The 23,593-nt window shown below is 40.3% G+C and overlaps 1 long non-coding RNA gene across 3 annotated transcripts; it reads right to left on the bottom strand.

Moving 5' to 3' along the window:
- Positions 1–680: 680 nt before the first annotated feature.
- On the bottom strand, positions 681–11,548 carry LOC140197729 (uncharacterized). Of its 3 annotated transcripts, none has more exons than XR_011886007.1 (4): positions 11,202–11,548; positions 4,754–4,874; positions 4,216–4,378; positions 681–2,409 (listed from the first exon to the last, which is right to left on the bottom strand). It is a non-coding gene; the product is annotated as an uncharacterized lncRNA (long non-coding RNA). The 3 variants fall into 3 exon arrangements; XR_011886006.1 differs by lacking the exon at positions 4,754–4,874 and having other exon boundaries at positions 681–1,496; positions 2,295–2,409; positions 11,202–11,543; XR_011886005.1 differs by lacking the exon at positions 4,754–4,874 and having other exon boundaries at positions 11,202–11,533.
- Positions 11,549–23,593: the final 12,045 nt, after the last annotated feature.

The following is a 23,593-nucleotide window of genomic DNA, read 5'->3' as shown; positions in this document are numbered from 1 at the left end:
CTTCACTCAACTTCACTTGCCCCAACATTGAAAAGTTCTCACAGCCTATGGTCTCACTTTCAAGGGCTCTTTGTCTCATGTTCTTGATACTTATTGCTTATTTATTATTATTATTTCTTTCATTTTGTATTTGCACGGATTGTTGTCTTTTGCACATTGGTTGAGCACTCAAATTGGTGTGATGTTTCATTGATTCTATTATGGATTTATTGAGTATGCCCACAACAAAATGAATTGCAGGATTGTATCTGGTGACATATATGTACTTTGGCAATAAATTTACTTCACTTTGAACTTTTGAATTCAAGCAGTTTGAGATAAGCTGATTAAAAGGATTGAACCTGTCAATATAGTTGGACCACAGTTCAGCTAATACTGGTAAGGAAGACATGTAGAAAAAAAAATATGAAGCAAGGGAATGTATTGAAAGCTAATGATGCGAGGTACAATCTATCCTCAAATAAATCGTAAAGGGGCAGTGAAAACTTATGTACCAGTCTCCTTTCCTAGGCAATACAAAGGAAACCCATCAACAATGGGATCTAGTGATGGAAAATCAACAGATAAGTGGGGTGGATCTAGACAACCGTGAATACACGATAATAAGAGTTATGATTAAAGGACAAAGCATAGTTAACGATTGGACCAAGGAAATAAGAGATGAATACAAGAATGGGAGATTCTTTAAAAAGTATTTAATGAAGTTGTTGGTTGGTTGGCATCCACGTCTCGAAGGACAATGGGTGATGATGATCATAATCACAAGCCTGGGCGGAAGGTATGGAGATCCTGAGATGCCCAGTTGTCAAGATCTCCCTCTCGTCCTCACCAGTAGTCCAAAGGAAAGCTCATAAAGCAATACGTTTGGCACCAGCTTGGCGACAGGTGCTGTCAGAAGGATGTTCAATGATGTCCAGCTTCCTTAGGGGCTCCACTGCGGATTTGCTGTCTGAGTTTACTCCCATAAGCCCTCATCTCTCCTGAGGCTGCCCACAAGGCAGTGAGGCTGTTTACCCATAGCTGGGGATCTGGTTCATGAGCACCAGGGTGTGCCCACACACCAGTGAGGCTGCGTGCTACGTGTGCAGGGGCCAGACCTCCTCCCCATCCTCTGTAGTTCAGTCTGAGTCCGAAAGGAGTTCAGTTTCCGTGTGTCACCAGCGAGGAGGCACCACATGAGGCTTGTTGTTGGAGAGGCTATGTGCTGGTAGGGAGAGACCTACACACTCGGCTCTCCTTTTCGCGAGACTGCTAGCCAGCGGTGGAAGCTGAAATTGAGAGCGACAAGCGCTCCCCACTACACTACCACTCTAGATGTGTTACAACAACCAGCTTGACAGTATTTTACTATATATTACTAAAAAGGCCAAACTAAGTTAGGATAAAGAATGCAAAGAAGAATCTGAGTGAAATTGCTAAAGTTATGAATAATGAAAGAACCTATAAAAACTTAAGTAACAAAATGAAATTGAGTTTCGAAGAGCTGGAAGATAAACCTGTAAGTAATGACAAAAAGAACAATATTGAATACTTTTTCACAATTAATACCATGGAAATTATGAAAAACATGACATAAACCACAGGAAGGAACCAAAAAGAATGAAAATAAATATAAGGTAGAAAGAAGAAGCAGCTGTTAAAAGTCTCAAGGAGGATTGTTCCAGATGGAATTCACTTGTACATACTGCACCATCTATTATAAAGAATCACCAGCTGGTTAAAATATTGCCAATCATAGGAAAGAAATCATAATTTTTTTTACAGATGCAAAAGATAAACACACCAGGAACTGAAAATAAAATAAACAAGGCCTGGATTCTGATGAGAATCAGATTAAAATCTTTTCAATGTTTTCTTACTACCAATCATAAATGCTTGCGGGAAATTGGCATTTATGTTGGCTATTGAGTAATAAGGGATCACTGTCTCATTTACATAATGGGCTATTTTGAATTTTTCAATTCTCAAATATTGTATAGGCAAACTTGGCTAGTATAGGGAGCACCAAAGGTTTCTCCTCAATTGGTGATGGCAAGTGTCCTTTTTTGTGGAAATGTGACTAATTTGTCCAAGTTTGACGATTTGCATTTTTATAAGTCTCCAAATCACTAACCAATGTCCCAGTGACCCACTTTAGATAGTACATATGATGTACCAGCAGATAATCAGATAATTGTGCTAATTTAAAGAGATTAAAACATTGCAAGGAAATATTGAATGACATTCAGGAATTTTTTCTGAGCAGTCTACAGTGACATAATAACAGAGAAAAGGGCATGGAAAAAAGTACCTACCAACTGAGAGAGATGAAGAGGCTGGTGTGAGGCATAAAACAGAATAGTCCAATGGGCTGAATGACATTTTATTTTTGGTGATGCAGACTGTGTAATTGAATAGAATTTCTTTTATCTATCAAATAAATAAAAATACTTAAATATAATTTAAAGAAGCTGGCATCTTGGTAGCTAATGTTTTATCTTCTAAATCTCTATAATCCATCCAGATTAAATTAAATCATGAATTTAGTTTGTGACTACTTAATAGATAACAGTTCATTCATGGATTTGCAAGAGGTCCAGTGCTTATTACTATTCAGCAGTAGCGTTTTAATTAATACAGAATAAAAATTGTTATGCGTTTAGATTCCTTAAACAGTGGACAGATCAATTAACAGTTATATAAATTGAGACAAGAACAGGAGTTTATAGGTTAAGGGTGAAAGGTGAATATTTAAGGGGAGCCTGAGGCAGAACTTCTTCACTGAGAGGCTGGTGCAAATGTGAACAAGCTACCAGCGGAAGTGGTGGGTGCAGGCTCGATTTCAACACTTAAGAGAAATTTGGATAGATGCATGGATGGGAAGGATAGTCCAGATGTGAGACAGTGGACTAAGCAGAATAATTGTTTGACATGGACTAGACGGGCCAAAGGGTTGTTTTTGTTCTGTAAGCATGTAAAACTTATATTTTTGTATATTACAGACCAGCAACCAGCATCCAGGCTGACTAGAGCTGATTTGGACGAGCTCACCTTTCTGAACCTCTAGAATGATTAAATCAATGAGATCATAAGTGATCTATACACTAACTCTGTGGATTTTAATTCATTTGCTGAACAAGAAACCAAACTTATTTTTGTTATTTTCAATTGCTCCCTCCATGTTTCAGGTTTTCACTCTCTGAATAGTCTGGCTCTAATTTTAGCCCCCTCCATTTCAGGACTGTCATCAAGAAGAAGAAAGATTCACTGTTTCATAAATCCTCATAATGAAAAGGTGGATACTCCTAAATTCTTCTCCTTATGTGGAGATTGCAGTAAGGCAAAGGTTAAAATAATGTGCTGATAGAGACAGTGTGCAGACATTGTAACAAAGCAACACATGGCCTTGAGAACCTAGTTCCCCTCTTCACAGGTTGGGACTTAAAATCAGCAGACAAACCTAGACGGGATAAGAATGCATAGGATTATACCACACACACTTGCTATTGGACAGTAAGTTTACTAATTCCAAGGCAATTGTGACCTTTAACTTGGGTTTTTTTTCATTATTAATACCTGAAAAAAGGAATTGTGAGTGGTAGCTATTGTATACATGCAAATAATGGAATTCAAAGGTGCACAAGTTTCCATTGGATCAATAACTGTATAAAAATCCCCATTCTGATATGTCAGACATTTTAATTCCACGTCCCACTCCCATTCCGATATGTCACTCATTTTAATTCCACGTCCCATTCCCATTCTGACATGTCTATCCACGGCCTCCTCTACTGTCAAGATGAAGCCACACTCAGGTTGGAGGAACAACACCTTATATTCCGTCTGGGTAGCCTCCAACCTGATGGCATGAACACTGACCTCTCTAACTTCTGTTAATGCCCCACCTCCCCTTCGTACCCCATCATTTATTTATTTATTTATTGTTTCTTCACTCTTTTTTCTCCCTCTGTCCCTCTCACTATAACTCCTTGCCCATCCTCTTGGCTCCCCTCCTCCTTTCTTTCTGCCTAGGCCTCCCATCCCATGCTCCTCTCCCTTCTCCAGCCTCGTATCCCTTTTGCCAATCAACCTCCCAGCTCTTAGCTCCATCCCTCCTCCTCCTGTCTTCTCCTGTCATTTCGCATCTCCCCCTCCCCCTCCCACTTTCAAATCTCTTACTATCTCTTTTTTCAGTTAGTCCTGATGAAGGGTCTCAGCCCGAAACGTCGACTGTACCTCTTCCTATAGATACTGCCTGGCCTGCTGCGTTCACCAGCATTTTCTGTGTGTGTTGCTTGAATTTCCAGCATCTGCAGATTTCCTCGTGTTTGCGTTTAAAAATTGACAATTTTGATTGGAATTTTCAATACAGTTTGGTGACAGGGGCTGAACTGTTGTCCTTGTCCACATGTAAATAAAGTGTAATTAAGAAATTAGTTAATGTTGTCCAGTTAAACATTAACAATGCTTCAACCCCAGTACACCCACAAAAACATGTAGATATACCCTATGTTCTAAAAATAGTGACATACATTAATAAATGTTTCAGTATTTAATGGAAAATGATATTAGCTAATAACTTATTTTTATTGAAACTTACGGGTTGTAATTGGTTTTGAAATGACAAGATGCAGTTGTATAAACAAAAACAACCTTAAAATAGAACAACGCATCACAAGCAGCCGGTTGGCTGAAGTGCATGAAAGCCCATTGCGGTACTGTACAGGCAATGATTGGTTCCGCAATGTCTACGTGCATATCTGGGACAACTTACAGAAAAACACAGCAAGCCAGCTGATAACAAAGACTGAATGCATTCTGCATCTTGGTTCCAAATCACCCCAAAGTTCAGAAATGGTCCGATTATCCTATGCCTGGTCTCAATGGCTTTTGAACTGGAAGACAGAATTACAGATTTCCAATGGCCTGCAGGTTACTGCGTTCATAAAGTTATTACTCAGGGAACATGGATGCAATTAGTTATCTTTCAGCATTGGTAGAAATGCTACCAGAGCAGAGAAGTGGTCCTGAATGAAGCACACTGCATGAGTCATAAAATGCAACCATTCAACGGATCAGTGATCACAGACGATAATTGCAAACACTCAGTTATGAATTGTCAGATAACTGTAACACCTTGAGCATCACAACTTTTAAAAATTGATTAAATTAAAATTTTTTAAAACTTCAAGAAATTGACTTATATGGAGAGGCAGATAGATAAACAGCCATCAAGTTGAAATGCTAACTCTTCCATGCTACAAAAGCTTTAAAGATTTTCCAAAATTCAGAATTCCACCTTCCTTGGCATGTTGCTTTAATTCTTTGCCACACCACATTATGGGATATCTACAGTATGATTCTTTAATTTTGTTGAAACATCACTGAACACTATTAACAACATTTCTCTTTCCAAGATCTTACATAACCTGGCAATTATTTCCAGCACTTGAGTTATTTACACTTCTGCATTAACGTACAAGGGCGAGAAAGAAATCTGTGTGAGGGCAGGAGCCATTAAAAGGGGCAGGGCTCGCTGCGTGTGAGTTTCACTTGGAAAAGTGAAAAGAAGTTCGATTTAAATGGAGCAGCCATTGTTGGAGTGGACAGGGTTGGAGTGGGTGAATTGAGGCTTTGGCTCAAGAGGCTTCAGCAAGAAGTGGCTGAGGCCAAAATTTACTCCTGGTAAGCTTCTTTTCTTTCTTCGCTATTACATAGGTAGAACAGCAAGAATGGAACCCCGGGCAATTGTGTGCTGCTCCTGCATGCTTGTGGAAAGTCAGGGTGACCCCTCAAGTGTCCCTGATGACTACACCTGCAAGAAGTGCATCCAAGTGCAGCTCCTTGCAAGCCACATTAGGGAACTGGAGCTGAAGCTGGATGGCCTATGGATCATTCCAGAGAAAAGGAGTTGATAGATAGAAGCCACCAAGAGACAACCACACCATAGCTGCATGAGGCAGATAGCTGGGTGACTGTCAGAAGTGGAAAAGTGAGTTAGATAGATACATTTATACTGAACTTTGTACTAAGTACACATATATCACCATATATGTTACCCCTGTGGCTGTTGTCAATAATAAATATACCACCTTGGATACTGTTGGGTGGGGGTGGGATGAACTACTAGGAGAAAACTGCGAAGTCCAGGTCTTTGGCACTGAGCGTGGCTCTGTGGCTGAGAAGTGAAGGGGGAGCAGAGGAGTGCAGTGGTGATAGGGGATTGAATAGTTAAAGGGTACAGACAGGAGATTCTGTGGATGTGATACTCTGGATGGTATGCTGCTTCCCAGGTGCCAGGTTCAGGGACAACTCAAATCAAGTCCACAGCAGTCTTAAGGGGGAGGGAGAGCAGCCAGGCATAGTGGTGCATCTTTCTGCCAATGAGATAGCTGGGAAAAGAGAAGAGTGAATATAGAGCAGTAGGAAGGAAGCTAAAAAGCAAGACTTCAAGGATAGTAATCTCTTGACAGTTGTCTCTGCCACATGCCAGTGAGTATAAGAATAGGACGATATCACAGGTGGAACGTGTGGCTGAAAAATTAGTGTGGGGAGCAGTTATTCAAATTTGTGGATCATTGGGATCTCCTCAGGGGAAGGTACGACCTGTATAAAAGGTACAGATTACACCTGAACTTGAGAGGGACCAATGTCCTTGCGGGCAGGTTTGCCAGAGCTGTTGGGGAAGACTTACATTAAGTTGGCGGGGAGTGAAAACGAGAATGATAGGTCAGATGATAGAGCAGTTGGTGTAAATATAGATTCAATGTATTGAGAGACTGTGAGGAAGGATATTCAGTGAATGGGGCATAACAGTCAATTGGATGGGTTGAAGTGTGTTTCCTTTAATGTGATAAGTATCAGGAACAAGGGGTGATAAACTTAGAGCATGGATCAGTACATGGAAATACGATGTCGTGGCCATTGCTGAGATTTGGCTGTTACAAAGGCAGGAATGGCTGCTAGACATACCTTGTTAGTACAAAAGTGGTTAGTATCACCATATTTTACATGGGAGACTAGGTTCGATTTCACAGTGGGGAGTTCCGAAGATTTTTGAGGTGGCACAGTAGGATAGCGATTAATGCAATGCTGTTACAGTATCAGTGATCCAGGTTCAGTTCCTCTGCTCATGACTGCATGGGTTTCCACAGGGTGCTCCAATTTCCTCTCACATTCCAAGGACATACAGGTTAGTAGGTTAATTGGTCATGTGGGTATAATGGGGTAGTGTGGGCTTGTTATCATGCTGTACCTCTAAATAAATAATAGGGTGGGGGGGTAATAGAGGAGGGGTGTGAAATTGCCAGTCAGGGATAGTATCAGTAGGGACACTGTTGATCAGGGTTGACCATGGATGTTGTGTCCTACTGTTTACACAAGCCAGAGCAGTACGATATGGAGACCATGCATCAGGCTCCCCCTCTCCACACAGCTGAGGAATCCAAAGGAACGGCAGAGACCGATACCGTTTGGCACAGGTGGCATCACAGGGGTTGCCAGTCAGCATTGTACTCAACATGGGATGGCCTTAGTGACTCCAGCTCTGGATTTTTTCCTCAGAGTTTAGTCGCGAAGCCTTCCCCATGAGGGGTATAGCAGCAAGGCAGCGGAGGTTTGAAATCAGTTTTCCTTCTAGATGAGGTACCGATCATGGCTGACCAGGGGCTCTGCCTGAAGCAACTGGTTGTTAGTCACCAGTAACCAGTCTTCTCCCCTTCTCCTGTCAGTAGAAACAGTTCCACTGGGCTTAGTAATTAAGCCACACGTGAAGGCTAGGAGCTGGACTTGGTTGCAAAGGTTATTTGAGAGACACGGCATTGGGAGCATTTAATGGGTATTACCACTTATCCCCCCTACCCACCTCTGGCTATGGCGACCTTAAGGAGCCCAGAACTGTAAACAGGTTGACTAGAGGAGAGGCTTTATAGGACCGGTACTACACAATGACCCTGATCAGGTGACATATCTCAGTGGGTGAACATTTCGGAGCTTATTTACATAACGTGTGTCGAATCCTTCCTGTCGACACCTTCTGCTACATCTTGCACAAATGAGACCACAACTCCCTGACCTTCAGCATAGCCTTGGATGGTAGTAGACGGTATGGGGAAGTATTTAATTGGAAGAGGGCGAATTATAATACTATTAGGCAGGAACTTGTGACCATAAATTGGGAACGGATGTACTCAAGGAAATGTGCAATGGAAATGTGGAGGTTGCTTCGGGATTACTTACATGGGTTTCTGTATAGGTTTATCCCATTGAGTCAGGGAAAGAATGATAGGGTAAAGGACCATGGTTGACAAGTGAGGTGAAACATTTAGTCTAAAGGAAGAAAGAAGTATTCTTAAGATTTAGAAAACAAAGATCAAACAAGGTACTGGAGAGTTATAAAGTAGCCAGGATGCAACTTAATAAGGGACTTAGGAGAGGTAGAAGGGAACACGAGGTCTTGGTGAGTAGGATTAGGGAAAACCCCAAGGCCTTTTATATGTAAGTATAAGGATGACTCTTTCCCCGTGGGTTGTCACCTTGTCGTGGTGGAGAAGCTTATGTGGTTCTGTGATCCCGAGAGCAATGGCGTCTGGAGCTATGCTCCTGGTAGGGTCACCCATGGCGGTAAGGTCGAGGGTGAGATCCCTGACGAAGAACAATCCAACCAAGACCTCAACGGTGGAATAGGCGGACAAAGTTACTTCGAATTCAACGGCTGTGAAGGCGGATGGAGGCTGCAACAAATCCATCAGCTCCAATCCTCATGGCTTCCATGCCATTGGAATCAGTTGGTTGATTTGTAAAGTATCGTGTGCTTCTTGGAGCGCAATGTCAAGTACACGTTAAACAAATACATGCACAGGCGTCTTCGCTCTGTGGGCCACTTCTTCAGAATGAAGACCATCATCCTCGATCTTGAGGGATAGCCACAATGATAAGGATGACCAGAGTGAGGGTAGGACTGATCAGGGATAAAAGAGGAAACGTGCCTGGAGTCGGAGAAGGTAGGGGAGGCCCTTAATGAACATTTTGTCTCCGTATTCACCAGAGAGAGGGAATGTGAGGTCAGCTTAGAACAGGCTAATGTGCTGGAACATGCTGAGGTTAGTGATGCTGTAACTTTCGAAAAGCATTAGGATACACAAGTTCCCAGATTACTACAGGAAGTGAAGAAAGAGATTGCTGCACTGTCGTCCATGATTTTTGAGTCCTTAATGACCACAGGAGTAGTAGTAGTACCAGAAGATAAGAGGATGGCAAATGTTATTACTTTGTTCAGGAAAGTGAGTGAGGATAACTCTGGGAATTATAGACCACTGAGTCTGACATCAGTGTTGGGCAAAGTATTGGAAATATTTTTTAGAGAAAGGAATTGTGAGCATTTGGAGAAGCATAGTCTCATTAGGAATAATCAGCATGGCTTGCTGAGGGGTGGGTCACACCTTACAACCCAATTGACTTTTTTGAGGAAGTGATAACACAAATTGAAGGTAAAGCAGTTGATGTGATATAAATTGACTTTACTAAGGCACTTGACAAAGTTCTGCATGGTAGCCTCATTTAAAAATCTACAGAAATGGGATCAAGAAAAACTTGCATGGGGATTCTGCAGGGAGCGCTCATGGAGTGAGGTCGTCTCTCTGGCTTCGCTCCATTCCCGTTATCCTTTTTAACCTATGATCTCCTTGATCTAATCAACTTTAAGTACACCAGAAGACTTACTTTATCTCTCTGAATTATCGATTAATTGACTTCCTTTTGTCAATCGCAACTTTTGAGCTTAAAGAAATGAGTACGAGATCTAAAACCAAAGATGGGAAAGACGCTGCTGGGAACGGAGGAAAGAAGAAAGGTGACTCTAAACCAACGGAATTAACTTACGAAGTTATGGTGAAGTGTTTGGAGGAAATGTTTGAGCAGCATCGGATAAAATTATCTGAAAGTTTAACTGCTCAATTTGAACAACATCGTCAAAGCCTTAATGAAGATTTAAAATCAATCACGGAATCTTTGAAATTCCTGAATGCTGATGTTCAAAAACACGATGCAAAAATTTCTGAGCTGGATACTAAATCTCAGAAGACGGATACAAAAGTTGAGATCTTAGAGAAGAATCTAGCTTCGACTACTAAACAGCTCCAACAACTTAAATCCAAAGTTATTGATCTTGAGAATCGATCGAGAAGACAAAATTTACGTTTAATTGGCCTACTCGAGGATGTTGAGGTTGGAGATCCTGTAATATTCTTTGCTCAACTTTTAAAGGATTCGTTCGGTTCAGTTTTTCCCAACGATCCTCCATTACTCGATCGCGCCCATCGTATACCGTGGGTAAAGTCGGCAGCGGCTGTTTCCAAACCCAGACCAGTTATTCTTCGTTTCCATTATGTTAATGTTAAAGAACAACTTCTCCAGATCGCTCGTCGACAAGGGATGATCAAGTATCACCAGCATTCCTTCAGGATAGTTCAGGACTACAGTCCTGAAGTGAAGGAACGACTGACTTTTAAACCTTTAATGTCGGAATGCTGTCAAAAAAATCTCAAACCGGCACTACTGTATCCTGCACGACTCAGAATCTCTCTTCCCGATGGAAATCGTCGTGTTTTCCACTCTACAACTGCCGCTCGGAGCTTTTTGGATGATAATTTCCCATCTGATACAGACACCCTCTCTTAATCTGTGTTTGGTGCTTTCAGCACCAATTTTTTTTTCTCTCTCTGGTGTTTTTCTTCAAAATAAACCTTCTACTACTGTGCGATGAAGGTTTTATATAAGTTTAAGATTTTTGTTCTTTGTTCTTTACTATAGTGATTATTCTATAACTTATATAGAATATTTATCTTCTGTGAATAACATCACTTTCCCTTAGTTAACCTTTTGTTTTAATTTATCCTTTTTTGTTATTACTAATGATCCGATCCGACAGTCATTTGTAGTTATATGCTTCCTATTTTTGATTTTCGCATAATTAAAATGGAGACTTGTCTTTCTTTTTCTATAATTTTTATTTTTTTTCGGGACGCCATGTTCTTATGCTTCTTCTTCCCATAATCCAGTTTTCTTATTTTGGAAGCGTTTTTTTATTTACTCGTTTATAATTAACTAATTATATGCACTGATACTGGTTTCTTTTATTTTATATATTTTAGTAATTTTTACTATGGAGACTAATTTACAATACTGTTTATTTTTCACATATTAGTCTTTGGGAGGTCACTTACCTAACATATATTTTTGGAGTTGCCCCGTGCAGAAATGGGTTTAAAGTTAATATTAATTAGCGCTTTCTTCAGCCTTCTTTGGCTCAGTTCGGGTTTCTACTTGGGGTTGGGGGAAAGGGTGGTCTTTTTCTTTTTTAATTTTTTCTATTGGGCTGATTCAGAACTACAAAGATGTCCCCAGTGTCGAGATTTCCGGTTCCTCTCTAATCATGTATTCCTCTTCCGATTTCATGAGCTCACATTATGGTTAACCCCTTACTCACCAAAGGGTTAATTTTTAGTTATGGCTCATTCTATTAATTTTGTCTCTTGGAATACAAATGGTTTAAACCATCCAATAAAACGGAAAAAGATTTTCAAAATATTCCAAAGACTGAATGCTCATATTATCTTTGCTCAAGAGACTCATGTAAGGAAAGAGGACAGTCAACGCTTCTTTAAGTTTTGGAAAAAATAACAATACCACTCAAATGCTCAAGCCAAAATTAAAGGCGTTTCAATTTTTATTGATCCCTCAATTACATTCATTCATCAAGACATCATTTCAGATCCTAATGGCAGATTTCTGTTAATTACGGGGGTACTTTTTAATAAAAAGGTCGCTATGGTTAATGTTTACGCTCCAAATGTGGATTATCCTGAATTCTTTAAACATTTACTTACTTCCTTTCCCAATTTAAACAAGTATATGTTGATAATGGGCGGTGATTTTAATTTATGTTTGAATCCCATGTTGGATAGATCCACAAGTAGTCCGGCTTTACCGAATAAGTCGGCTACTATTATCAACTTTTTTATGTTGGATGCTGGGATTTCAGAAATTTGGAGATTTCTACATCCAAATGATAAGGAATTCTTTTTTTCACATGTTCACCGTTCTTTTTCCCGAATTGATTATTTTCTGATTGACTCTCGTTTGATTCCATATGTAGTTGATTGTAATTATGACATTATTGCTATTTCAGATCATGCTCCATTGAAACTTTCCATCAAGTTAATGGATACCTTTTGTACTACCAGACAATGGCGATTTAACCCTATTTTGCTTCAAGATCAGGACTTTGTCAAATTTATAAAGGAGCAGATTGATTTCTTCTTTTCAACTAATACTACGGATGAAGTTTCCAACGGAACTGTTTGGGACGCCTTTAAAGCTTATATCCGTGGTCAGATTATTTCCTATTCGGCCGGTTTGAAAAGACGTATTAATAATGAAATACTTCTACTGGTTGATAAAATTAAAGAAGTTGATAAAAAATATGCTATTTCTCCTAGCAAGGAGCTGTGCAAACACAGAGTTGAACTCCAATTGGAACATAGCTTATTATTAACATCCTTGATCGAAAATGAATGAGAACTAGAAGTGATTTTTATATTCATAGTGATAAATCGGGTAAATTACTGGCTAACCAATTGAAATTTGATTCGGTTAAACGTCAAATTACTAAGATCCGCAAACGGGATGATACTTTCACAGTTGATCATGTTGGGATAAACCAAACCTTTCAAGAATTTTATACCTCTTTATATCATTCTGATTTTCCTCATGATTCTAATTTCATGCATGATTTTTTAAGTAAATTGCGTTTTCTGAAACTATCTCCCGAAGATTGCCTATCATTAGAAACTTCCATTTCAGAGGAAGAAATAATAACTGCAATCTCATCATTAAATTCCGGTAAAGTACCCGGTCCCGATGGGTTTACAGTGGAATTTTTAAAATTTTTTTCCTCCATTCTTTCTTCTAAGTTGTCTAGAATATTTAAGGAAGCAATTAGTTTAGGTAAATTACCACAATCGTTTTATGAAGCCTCTATTTCCTTAATTCTTAAAAAGAATAAAGATCCTACGGATTGTGCATCCTACAGACCGATATCTCTTCTGAATGTAGATTCAAAAATTTTTTCAAAAATTCTAGCTACTAGACTGGAGAAGGTGTTACCTCAAATTATTTCCATGGATCAAACCGGATTCATTAAAAATCGCTATTCATCTTTTAATATTAGGAGGTTAATGAATATTGTTTATACCCCCTCACTTACTACTCCGGAATGTATTATCTCATTAGATGCTGAGAAAGCCTTTGACAGAGTTGAATGGCCTTATTTATTTAATGTTCTTGAGAAATTTAATTTTAATTTGACATTTATATCTTGGATTAAATTGTTATATTACTCCCCGGTAGCCTCGGTCTGTACAAATAATTATAGATCTCCTTTTTTCCGTCTTTTTCGCGGTAATAGGCAAGGTTGCCCTCTTAGTCCTTTACTATTTAATATTGCTCTTGAACCTTTAGCAATTGCTATCCGTGACTGGCCAAATATTGTTGGTATTACCCGTGGAAATGAAATACATAAACTATCATTATATGCAGATGATTTGTTGTTATATATCTCTAACCCGGAGAAGTCAATTCCTGCTATCTTAGATCTGTTAGCTCAATTTAGTAACTTTTCTGGTTACAAATTGAATCTTAGTAAGAGTGAATTATTCCCTTTAAATAAGCATGTACCTATTTATGGACGTTTACCATTTAAATTGGTTACTGATTCATTTATATACTTAGGGATAACAATTACCAAAAAATATAAATATTTATTTAAAGCTAATTTTTTACCTTTAATTGATCAGATTAAACTTTTATTTACCAAATGGTCCCCAATCTCTTTGTCTTTGATTGGTCGGATTAATTCTATTAAGATGATCATTTTGCCTAAATTTTTGTATATATTTCAATCGGTTCCAATTTTTATCCCAAAATCTTTTTTTGATAACGTGGATTCAAAAATTTCCTCATATATTTGGCAGAATAAAAATCCTAGGTTAGGTAAAAGATATTTACAGAAATCCAAGAAGGAGGGGGGACTTGCCCTCCCAAATTTTAGATTCTATTATTGGGCAATTAATATTCGATATTTAAAATTTTGGCTACAAGATTTGGACGCATCTTTAAACCCTCATTGGGTAAATCTTGAATCTAATTCATTACAAGGGTTTTCCTTGGGTTCGGTCTTAGGAACTTTACTTCCTTTTACTTCTTTTAAATCATATAAACAAATGAATAACCCAATAGTTAAACATACTTTACGTATATGGTTTCAATTCCGAAGATTTTTTGGGTTTAATCAATTCATTCTAGCAAGTCCCATTATATCAAATTTTCTTTTTCAACCTTCCATGATGGATCAAGCTTACTTTGATTGGAAAACCAAAGGTATAATATCTTTTCACGATTTATTCTTGGATAACTGTTTTATGTCTTTTGATCAACTCTCTAATAAATATAACTTACCCAGATCTCACTTTTTTAGATATTTACAGATTAGAAACTTTTTAATTACTGTCTCTCCTAATTTTCCACACCCATATCCAATGGGCACTTTGGAAAAAATCTTAGACTTAAATCTTTCTCAGAAAGGTGTAATAGCAATTGTATATAATATAATTATGAATTTATGTCCTGATGCCTCTAATAAAATTAAAGCTGACTGGGAAAGAGAACTTGAGATTAATATACCGACTGAAAAATGGGAAAAAATTCTTCAGTTGGTGAATTCATCCTCTGTATGTGCTAAGCATAGGTTGATACAGTTTAAAGTAGTTCACAGGGCTCATATGTCCAAAGATAAACTATCTCGTTATTACTCTTATACTAATCCAATATGTGACAGATGCCAGTCTGAGATTGCTTCTTTAACTCACATGTTTTGGTCATGTCCCTTGTTGGAGAAATATTGGAAAGATATTTTTGATATTATTTCAACGGCCCTAAATCTAGACTTACAACCTCATCCAATTACTGCTATCTTTGGATTACCAATGATAGACTCAAATAATTTAACCTCTTCATCACGAAGGATGATTGCATTTCTTACTTTAATAGCTAGAAGGTCCATCTTGTTGAATTGGAAAGAGATCAACCCTCCTACAGTATTTCATTGGTTTTCACAAACTATGGTGTGTCTGAATTTGGAGAAATTAGAAGTACAGTTTATGACCCTTCTATTAAGTTTGAAAAAATTTGGAGGCCATTTATTCAGCATTTTCATTTGATGTAATTTGATCATTTCCAAACTGGTTTTATTTCTCTGTACTGTTGTTGGAGGGGAATGGAGGCGTCGACGCTGAGGTTTTCTTCTTTTCCATTTTTAAGTTGTTAGTTTTGCCCAAGTCTTTTAGTTTAGTTTAGTTGTTTTTTTTTCTTTTGGGGTGGGTTTTTTTTTCTTTTTTTTGTCTTTTTCCTTTTTTTTTTGCTTTATATTATCCGTGATCAGTTCTACATGTATGGGAGTTTTGGTAATTTCCACTATTTGGTTTTGCAATTACTCTTTTTTTAAGTGTAACAATACATCTCATATTATCTGTATTATTGCTATGTTTTGTTTCTATATTTTGAAATTAATAAAAAGATTGAAAAAGAAAGAAGAAAAACTTGCATGGATTTAGCTTGGCTTGCCACACAAGACAGAGAGTGGAAGCAGATGGAGTGTATTCTACCTGGATTTCTAGGACCCCTGCTCTTTGTGATTTTTATAAATGATTCAGATGAGGAAGGGGAAGGATGGGTTAGTAAGTATGCACATAGGTCGGTGGTGTTGTGGATAGCATTGTCATAGTAACCTATGACAATGGGACACTGAGAGGATGCAGAAGTGGCCTGATAAGTGGCAGATGGAGTTCAATCCAGGAAAGTGTGAAGTGATACACTTTGGAAGGTCAAACAATGGCAGGATCTTGGGGCCCAAGTCCACAGATCCCTCAAATTTGCACGCAAGTTATTAAGTCATACAGCAGCTCTCTGGGCAGTATTCCCTGGAGTTCAGGAGAATGAGGGGGGATATCATAGAAACATTCCAAATTAGATATAGCAAAGTTATTTCCCATGGTAGGAGAGTCTAGGACAAGAGGGCACAATTTCAGGATTAAAGGATGTCCTTTTAGAACAGAGATACGGAGAAATTACTTTAGTCAGGGGGTAGTAAATCTATGGAATTTGTTGCCACATGCAACTGTTGAGGCCAAGTCATTGGGTATATTTAAGGCAAAGATAGATAGGTTCTTGATTAGCCAAGGCATCAAAGGGTATGGGGAGAAGGCAGGGGAGTGGGGATGACTGGAAGAATTGGATCAGCCCATGATTGAATAGTGGAGCAGACTCGATGGGCTGAATGGCCTACTTCTGCTTTTTATGGTACATTAGCCTTCATTAGTCAGGAGATTGAGTTCAAGAGCCGTGAGGTAATGTTGCAGTTCTATGAGACTCTGGTCAGACCCACACTTATAGGATTGTGTTCTCTTCTGGTCATCTCATTGCAGGAAAGATGTGGATGCTTTAGACAAGATGCAGTCTGGATTAGCAAACAGATCTTCTGAGGAAAGGTTGAGTGAGTTACCTTCAGGACAAATGAGGATGAGAGGAAATTTGGTAGAGGTATAGGAGTTGATAAAGGGCATAGAGTGCATAGTCAGCACCTTTTTTCCAGGGTGGCAATGGCAAATACAAGAGGACATACTTTTATGGTGATTAAAGGGAAGTATGGTGAGGTATGGTGGGGTGGGGGAAAGAGAGGAGGTGAGATAACTGGGGTAGTTTTTTTTAAAAAACACACACACACACACACACACACACACAGTGGAAAGTGCCTGTAATGCACTGTGGCAGGTGGTGATAGAGGCACATAATTTCGGGACATTTTAGATACTCTTAGATAGGCACACAGATGAAAGGAAAATGGAGGGCTATGTAGGAGGTAAGGATTACATTGATCTTGGAGAAGGTCATAACGTTGGTAAAACATCATGTGCCAAAAGGACCGTACTATGCTACATTCTTCTGTGTTCTATATTCCAAAATAGATCAATAACCCAGAAAGAGATTACTGAGTGTACACAGTGGCCATTTTATTAGGTACATCTGCTCATTAATGCAAATATCTAGTCAGCCAATCACATGGCAAAAACTCAATGCATAAAAGCATGCAGATATGGTCAAGAGGCAAGTTATTGTTCAGACCAAACATCAGAATGGAGAGGAAAAGTGATCTAAGTGACGTTGTCAGTGGAATGATTGCTGGCACCAAACGGGATGGTTTGAGTATCTCAGAAACAGATTTCCTGGGGTTTTAACACACAACAGCCTCTAGAGTTTACAGAGAATGGTGCACAAAACATCCAGAGAACAGCAGCTCTATGGGTAAAAGGGCCTTGTTAATGAGAAAGGGCAGAGGAAAATGGCCAGACTGGTTCAAGTGGACAGGTAGGCAGCAGCAAGTCAAATAACCACATGTTACAACAGTATACTGAAGAGCATCTCTGAAAGCACAGCACATCGAAGTGAAGTGGATGGGCTACAGCAGCAGAAGCCCTGTAGTTAATAAAGTGGGCATTGAGTGCATTTTGTGGTTTTATTTATGTGACTCGGCAGAAGGTACTCAAGATTGTATTTTATTTTAGAGAATTTATAAAATACAAATTTTTCAGAATAAAGAGAAAGTCTAACCACTACAATAATATAAATTGTTCCACTTTGTAGCAACAGCTCAAGTTAATAATAATGCCAAATTTTCACGAATTCAAATAATACTTGTGTCATTAATAGAAATTATACCCTACATATGGTTAGGTCACATCTTTCATAATTCTCTAAGTCATTAGTTTAATCAATTGCCTCATTATGATAAAGACATCTGTGTTTAGACCTGAGCGCACAGTGTATGAGCATCAGCTGTTCACAACATCCACTGCTGCACATTCAGTTCAGACAGTGGATCTGGTGGACTGAAACTAGCAGTCAATATGCTTGCACTAATTTCTCCACTCTCTCTTTCACAGTATTATTCTGACAATATTACATGTTCCTATCTGTGCAAAGCAGCTAGAAAAACATGCTTTGGTTGACATTCATGTCAGATATACTGAACCTAGTATACAGTTATGTAACCAAACATAGTAACGATCAAGCTGTTTCATTTATACTGGCTGTTGCTCAATCCTCAAGATTCAAGCTAGAAAAGTTCAGTTCTCCCTGGGCTGTCATCTGTTTGCTCTTCAATGGTGCATTAGTTTGTTGGTTGGATACACAAGTTAAAGTCTCAATGGACTTTGCTCTGTCGCTCTCATCATCACCATCAAAATCAGAGTCATCAGTACATTCAGCATCTCCATTGCCTTCGCTCCCTTTTATGCAACTTCTTGTGTCAGGATCTGTTTCAGCATCACCTTCTCTATTTTGGGTTTCTGAAGAGGACAATCTGAGAAGTGGGGAGAAAAAGATACGTCAGCTTCCTTATTCAGCAAACATGAACAGAAGGAAAACAATACATGATTATTTTTGTCCCAATATTATCGAGAGACAATTTCTTTTATTAAAAAAGAGTGTAGTCAGAGTTGCAATTGCAATAGCCAATTTTCATCCATCAGGTTCTTCAAAGAGAAGTCAGAAATATTAAGCAGAGAGCAGTTATTATCTATCTACAACTGGTTGTGAATTGACCGAATAACTAATCCATTTCAGAGGTGTCAATCAGATTGCTGTGGGACTGGTATTTGAAGCCAAGACAAATTAAGCACAGATGTTCTACCCAAATAAGGAAGGGTTTTCATGGGAGTCTGAATGTTTTACAACTTTTTATTCCAGATTTCAATTTAACCAGGTACCATGCTAGGATGCAAATGCATGTCTGCAGATCCGTAATGCAGCCTCTTGAAACGGGTACAACCAAATATCCACTGTGGTGTCCATCCTTGACAAGATAAACACTCTCTCATAACACCAAGGAAAATTCCTCTGCTCTTTTCTACAGAGTACCATGGAGGTTTATGTTCACTGGAGGGTATAGCTGTTATGAACTTGGATTTTAAGAAGGCTTTTGACAAGATGCCACACAAGCCCATGATATTGCAGGAAAGATTCTAGCATGGATAAAGCAGCGACTGATTGGCAGAAAGCAAAGAGTGGAAATAAAGGGAATAAAAGAGCAGGTTGAAAAAGTAATTGTAGGATCTGGGGCTTTATGAAGAGAGGATTTAAGAGCAAAGTCATAATGAGCCTTCATAATACTTGGTATGGACAGAATGGCCTCTTTCTATGCTATGGTTATTCTGTAATGGTGGTCCTCTTCAGCTCCCCGTTGGAAAATTTATCTGTAGAGCAGTTTCCAGCACTCCAGTTTTTGTACAGCTCGTCTTCCTTTTGGCACATTGATTGTATTGTTGTCCTACTGTGAATGCCTGCAAAAATAACCCAGGTTGTACAGTATATGGTGACATACATGTACTTTGATAATAAATATATTTTGATATCTTGTCCTGTGAATTGGATCATCACAGTGAAGCAGCAGGGCAAGAACAAGCCCTACCCACAAAACTGAAGAAACTGATAGTCAGCTCGTAAATGCTGCTGGGGTGGCTGACTCTCAATGCCATCAAAATCGATGCTAGAAGTCTCTCCTCACATGACAGGACATTTCCCCTCACATGACAGGACAGTATAGAAGTCTCAGCTTTTTAATGGAATGAATTTGAGAAAGAGTATAAATGTCGTCACTACTAAACAGACATGTTTAGTGCTTCCAATCATGGTTGAATTTCTGACATAAAAATGTGGTTGAAATAGTCATGTCCCAAATGCACACGTCACTGTTGAGGCCAGTATATTGATCCAACCTCTCCCCCCTACCCCCATCCTTTTTCCCTCTGCTCCTAACCCACACAATTCTTCTGACATCATCACCAGCCCCCATTACCTTGTTTCTTTCCCCTCCCTCAGACATTCAATCTACACATCACCCACACATTCCTTCCAGAGATTCCCTCCCCCACTGTTTCCAAATGCCCATCTCCATAGCCTCAAAGGGACATAGGCTATAGATTCGGGGGAGTAGATTTAGGACGGAGATGAGGAGAACTGCTTTTCCTCGGACAGTGGTGAATCTGTGGAATTCTCTGCCCACTGAAGCAGTAGAAGCTACCTTAGTAAATATATTTAAGGCAAGGTTGGATAGATTTTTGCTTAGTAGGGGAATTAAAAGTTATGGGGGAAAATGGCAGGTAGGTGGCCAGATCAGCTATGACCTTATTGAATGGCGGAGCAGGTTTGACGGGCCAGAGGGCCAACTCCTGCTCCTATTTCTTATGTTCTCACTTGATTCCATGTTCCACCTTCATTTATCATCAGATTCCGTTATCAGCACCCCTTAAGGTTTCTAACCATCACCCCTGTTACCATTTCTACTTTCCCTTCCTCCACCTGCCTATTACTCTTGACTAGCTAGCTCTTGACTCACCTCCTTATACTGGACATCATCCGCCTATCGTTCACTGCAGATATACACTGCGGTGAAGGGATATGTAGGCAGCTTGCCAGTGTCAGGAAATACTGTAGAACCTTATCTCTTAGTTTCCCCTACCTTTCTGCTTCTTGTAGTATTTTTACTATACAAGAACATCTACATCAGTGTTTACTCCAGAAATTACCAACGGTTCACAGGAAATCTGGGCCAAAGGAAGATGTTAGAGTGCCACCCGACAGCAGAGAATGATTTAGCACACAGCACTTTTCAATCTCAATAACATGTTGCTGCCAGTTCCCAAATGTAAGAAAATACAAAGATTTCTGTATTTAGTTGCATTAAGTATCTGAAACATCAAATGTTATGCTTTTCATTGTCTCCTACCAAAAATCTGCAAAGAACAGCAAAGCAATCAAAAATACCAAAATGATTTTTGTTTAGCAGAAGGTATCAACAGACACAGAGCCATTTGATCAGATTGAATTGATTTATAAATGTATCATCTCTGTCTCACTCTCTCCTCTGGATCAGAATGCTTCCTCTCAAACTAAGCTTCCTTAGCTGGATGCAAAATATCCAGTGTCACAGTTAGAAGAGCAAAGAATCTCTCCCCTGTGTCCCAAGGTCATTACCTATACTCCACAGCCATTAAAATACAGTACATTAACTCCCCTAGGTTGTAGGAGACAGGTAACTGGGTGACTGTCAGGAGAAGTAGAGGAAATGCACAACAAGTGCAGAGTACACCTGTGGCCATTCCCCTCAATAATAAGTATACAACTTTAGATACTGTTGAGGGTGACGAACACAGTGACTATCTCTAGCATGGAATCTGGTGCTGTAGCTCAAGAGTTGGGAGGTGAAGAGGATTGCCCTGTTGATTGGAGATTCTATAGTTAGAGGAACAGAAATGAGAGTCTGTGGGTGCAATAGAGACACCCAGATGGTATATTGTCATTCTGGTACCAGGGTCAGGGGTATCTTAGATCAGGTCAATGGCATTCTCAAGGGCAAAGATGAGCAGCCAGAAGTCTTGGTGCATATTGGCCCTAATGACATAAGTAAACAAGGTGAGGAGGCTGGGAAAAGAGCTTTTAGGGAGCTAGGTAGAAAGCAAAAGAACAGGATCTTTAGGGTAGTAATCTCTGGATCGCTGCCTGTGTCACGCGCCAGTGAGGACAAGAATAGGATGATTTGGCACCTGATTGAGTGACCAAGGAACTGGTGCAGGGAGCAGGGGTTTAGATTTATAGATCACTGGGATCTCCGCTGGGGAAGGTATGACCTGTACAAAAGGGTAGGGTTACACCTGAACCCAAAGGAGTCTCATATCCTTGCAGGCAGGTTTGCGGAAGGGTTTAAACTAATTTGGCAGGGGGATGGGAACCAGAGTGATAGTGCTGAGGTCCAATCACAAACAAGAGAAAATCTGCAGATGCTGGAAATCCAAGCAACACACAAAATGCTGGAGGAACTCAGTAGGTCAGGCAGCATCTACAGGAAAGAGTACAGTCAACGTTTTGGGCTGAAACCCTTCATCAGGACTGGGGGGGGGAGAAAAAAAGAGTCAGAGTAACAAAGCAAGGGGGAGGGGTGAAGTAAAGAGCTGGGAAGTTGACTGGTGAAAAAGATAAAGGGCTGCAGAAGGGGAAATCTGATACTGGAGGACAGAAGGCCACGGAAGAAAGAAAAGGGGGAGGAGCACCAGAGGGAGGCGATTGGCAGGCAAAGAGATGAAGTGAGAAGAAAATGGGATTGGGGGAATGGTGAAGTGGAGGGAGCATTATTGGAAGTTCGAGAAATCGACGTTCATGCCATCAGGCTGGAGGCTACTCAGATTGAATACAAGGTGTTGCTTCTCCAACCTGAGTATGGCTTCATCACAATTGTTCGTGATTGGAAACTTGGATGTCCAGCACCTGCAGGTTTTTTTCTTGTCTGTGAGTGAAAGTCGTTATGAGGCCACACTAGCCTGTAGAACCTACCATCTCCAATGCTGGCAGGCATGGACATCTCCAGACCACGTTACCTGCTGCCGACTTCAGTGGTTCTAACGATCCTGAGCAGATTCAGAAACCAGACTCCATCGCCATCGATGGGGGTTCCAACGACCTCAGACGCCCTCAGTGGCGATTGTGCAACCTCCAACTCTGCCTCCTGCCTTGACCAACAGCATCTCCAATCCAGGTTTTCACGTGCTGCCACTGGAAACGTCTCCCTTTCCCCCACCACCACTGCAATCCCGTGTCCCTCAGGTCCCACCGCCAGCTCCTGGGTCTGCAGAGACTTCCTTTCATACCACCTTCCCTGAACACTCCAACCCTCCCCCCGACACCATCAACCCTCTTCCCCGCTCTGATCCCAGCTCTCATTCGTGCCGAGTCTTCACCATCTCCTCTGACATACCCCTTTCTGAGGCAGAATGTTCTGTCCTCAGCAAGGGCTTCACCTTTGTCCCCCTGCACCCACACCTCTGAGTTTCGCGCCTGCCATGACACTGAGCTCTTCTTCTGCCGCCTCTGCCTCCGGCCTACTTCTTTGGCAAGAGCTCTCCACCCTGCACTGATGACCTTTCTCCTGTTTTCAACCCTCTTCCTCCTCCTCCTCCTCTTCCTGGAGGCACCACTCTGGTCTTCTGCTTACTGATCTTTTCATTGTTAACTGCTGACGTGACATCAACCGTCTTGACTTCACCACTCCCCTCTCCAATTCCAATCTCACTTCTCTCCACTTTCTTTGCACCAATCCTAACCTCACCTGAAATCCACAGATTAGTGGGGGGGGGGGTGTGCTGTAGTAGTCTGGAGGACTAACCTCTACCTTGCTGAGGTCCAGTGACAACTGTCAGAAACCTCCTCTTACTTAACCCTCGAACAGAACCCCACTAAGGAGCACCAGGCCGTTGTCTCCCACACCATCACCAACCTTATTAACTTGGAGGATCTCCAATCCACTACCTCCAACCTCTTAGTTCCCTTACCCCGCACCTCCCGTTTCTACTTCCTACCCGAGATCCACAAACCTGCCTGTCCAGGTAGGCCCATTGTTTCTGCTTGTTCCTGCCCCACTGAACTTGTACCTGCATACCTTGGCTCAGTTTTA

This window comes from Mobula birostris, chromosome 5 (assembly GCF_030028105.1).
Source record: "Mobula birostris isolate sMobBir1 chromosome 5, sMobBir1.hap1, whole genome shotgun sequence".
Classification (NCBI taxonomy): domain Eukaryota; kingdom Metazoa; phylum Chordata; class Chondrichthyes; order Myliobatiformes; family Myliobatidae; genus Mobula; species Mobula birostris.
The sequence above is the reverse complement of the archived record's forward strand: the minus strand, read 5'-3'. Positions and strand labels throughout refer to the sequence as shown.